Source organism: Pteropus alecto, unplaced genomic scaffold, assembly GCF_000325575.1.
Source record: "Pteropus alecto unplaced genomic scaffold, ASM32557v1 scaffold339, whole genome shotgun sequence".
Taxonomy (NCBI): Eukaryota; Metazoa; Chordata; class Mammalia; order Chiroptera; family Pteropodidae; genus Pteropus; species Pteropus alecto.
In genome coordinates this window covers 516,281-519,284 of record NW_006442509.1, presented here as the reverse complement: position 1 = coordinate 519,284, position 3,004 = coordinate 516,281, and the positions used below count along the sequence as shown (strand labels likewise).

The 3,004-nt window shown below is 61.9% G+C and overlaps 1 protein-coding gene and 1 non-coding gene across 2 annotated transcripts in view; one reads left to right on the top strand and one right to left on the bottom strand.

The window, feature by feature from the left end:
* The window catches only part of LOC102878112 (keratin-associated protein 10-12-like), a 14,612-nt gene that overhangs the window by 5,999 nt on the left and 5,609 nt on the right, over positions 1–3,004 (bottom strand).
* On the top strand, positions 525–643 carry LOC112471652. The gene has a single exon (XR_003043364.1). It is a non-coding gene; the product is annotated as a 5S ribosomal RNA (ribosomal RNA).

Here is a 3,004-nt window from a genome sequence, read left to right as displayed (position 1 = left end):
GCAGGAGCGGCGCCTCGCCGGGGGCCGGGCTGGCGGGGACCATGTCCCCACGAAGTTGGCTTCAGATTCTCACCCTGCGGATTCTCACCCTTCCCAGCATTCTGCTTCGCACAGTGGCTTTTTCCGCTCAGGCCTTCAACACCTAGGAGATGTGTAGAGAGCAAGAAAGACTGTGAGGAAGTCAATTAAACTGTGGGCTGAGTTGATTTTTCTTTGTTTTTTGAAGTATAAAAATAATATAGATTGGACAGATATGTCTGCTTCCGTGTATGACAAGGTGGCTTGTGCCGGACACATACTCCTACTGAGAATAACTTGAAAAGCTGGATAAAATATGAAAACATCTGTTTAAACTTTGAAGGTGAAACTCAGAAGCAGGGAGCAAACGTTCTGGAGGCGTGGGAAGGTCAGAGAGGCGAGCCAGCATTCTCAAATGGCTTCTTCCTCAAGCGCTCGTGATGGAGCTCGGCGCAGGGGGCGAAGGGGTGAAGCTGGGCATGAGGCTGAAACTAGGAGGCAGAGAAGTCTACGGCCACCCCACCCTGAACGCGCCCGATCCCGTCCAATCTCGGAAGCTAAGCAGGGTCGGGCCTGGTTAGTGCTTGGATGGGAGACCACCTAGGAAGACCGGGTGCTGTAGGCGTTAAAAAAAAAAAAATGTAGAGAAGTCAGCAGAGCTGGGAATTTCATGGGGTTGCAGAAAATCACCTGGGAACTTGTGACTGTAGAGGCACTAAGGACGAGACCCCAGACAGAGGGCCCGCACCGAGGAAAGCCCCAGAACTGGGGGCTGAATCTCAAGGCATTTGCCACGTTTCTCGCTACACAGGGAAGACGCCAAGAGTCTAAGCCACCAAGATTGTTTCTACAATTTCGTCACCAAGGTCATACAACCCAGAGTTAAGACCAGCGGTGTGGTGGGGGTCGGGGGAGCAGCTCCCAGCTGGGAGCCCCGAGGAGCTGAGTCCTGGGCATGAGGAAAACCGGACGTAGACCAAGGCTCGCAGAGACCGCCCCGGGAGAAGTCCCTCACCCTCTCAGGCGGTAACTCTCTGGAAGGAGGGAAAGTCACCCAGAGCTGCTAGGACTTTTCATAGACAGTTAAGGATTAGCCGGACCAACAAATGGGGCCAAGAGACCAAATAGGCAATAGAAACAGGCCAGGAGATGACCCCACGTTCAATGGCACATTGGCCCGTGAGCTCGTTTTCTTCTGCAGTGTGACACATCGCCACGAGCTCAGCGGCCGATGGCCATGGGTGACGTGATTTGGATTTTACGGACTTTATCTGTACGGTACGTGGGCGGGTGAAAGGTCCGGGGATACACGGTCGGCCCTCGTTATGCTCGGCTTCCTCGTCCGTGAGTCGCCACTGACCGCGACTCGCACGCGTAACCCAGGTCGCCCCTGCCGTGCCCGCGAGGCCTGTGGACGGCGCGTCCCCCACGGCGGCCGGGCCCAGCTGCAGTCTGCACGCGTGTCCTGCCCGGTCCTCCGATCTGTCTCGTTCGGGGTCTCATGTGGGTGAGTTTGCCGTTTCGATGGCCCGAAGCGCCGAGCCACCGAGCCGCCTGGTGTCCCCACGTGCAGGGAGGCCGCTACGCGCCTCGCGGAGAAGACGTGTCACGTGCGGGGCCGAGCGGGGGCCGCAGCCCGGCGTGGAGTAGGACGCGCATTCAGTCTGGTGTCGTTAAACAGAGAGCTACACCGAGCTGGCCGCGCGCTGCTCGGGGGCTGGAGGCGCTGTGCCCGGGCCGTGCGCGGCCCCCACCCGTGTCCCCCGTTCGGCATTTGCGAACTCGGCGTTTGCGGTGCCTTCCCAGGAGACCGCTACCGTGGCTAACGGGCTGCGTGTGAGCGAGTTTGCGTGTGAGTGTGCACCGTGGGGGGGGTCAGGGCTCGTGGAGGTGGCCGTCCCTGAGCAGGGACGTGGCTGTGGCAGAGTGAGGGCGGCGCTGTTCGCGGCCGTCTGTCAGACCTTGGTCGTGTTCTGGGTCTGTGCGCTCCTCAGTGGCCCTGCAGGTTGTCGTCTGGTGCCCGCGGGGCAGGTGGCAGGCCCGGGTCACGGCTGGGGGGCTGCGTTGGAGCAGAGAGGGAGCCCCCAGAGCGGACGCCGCCCGAGAGGGAGACACAGACGGCGACTCCTCCGCAGTCCAGCCCGGGAGCTCCGCGTGGCTCACGCACGGGAACCTGGCCTGCAGGGAGCCGTCACTGTCCTGCGGGAGAGGGGACCACGCGATTCGTCCTAGAACGCAAAGCCCTGTGGTCTCTCGAGCTCGAGGACAGGTGGAAAGTGATCGCACGGAGAGGAGGCCTCGGAGGGAGGGTCTCTGATGATGACAAATCCTCCTGAGCTCAGGCCAAGAGGTCCGGGCCCTGATGTCACCAACGCCCCTGGCCTCCGGGTTCCTCCTTCGCACGGTGGCAGCAGTCCTGTGTCCCCACAAGATGAGGTGTTTGAGCCAAAGGGAAACACTCTGAGTGACCGAAAGCCTGCTGCCCGCTGACAAGCGATGGCTCAGCACCCGGGCCACCCCGAGCAGGACCCGCTACCCCGTGCCCACGCTCCCCGGCTCTGAGGGGAGCGTGGGCCTCCCCGGGGACACGACGGGACAGGCTCCTGAGCCAGACGATGCAGGAAGTTTACGAGCTTGACGACAGCCCAGGCAAACAAACACCACGCCGGAAACGGAGGCTGTGGGGCCTGGGACACAGAGCCGGGAGGGTATAAGAGCGGCCAACCCCGGCACCTCACACACTCACACACTCACTCACAACACACCCCCTTCTCGCTGCTCACCCCCAGCCCCACGACCCGCCATGGCCGCCTCCACCCTGTCCGTCTGCTCCAGCGACCTCAGCTACGGCAGCCGCGTCTGCCTGCCCGGTGCCTGCGACTCCTGCACTGAGTCCTCCTGGCAGGTGGACGAGTGCCCAGAGAGCTGCTGCGAGCCCTCCTGCTGTGCCCCCTCCTGCTGTGCCCCCAGCTGCTGCCAGCCCATC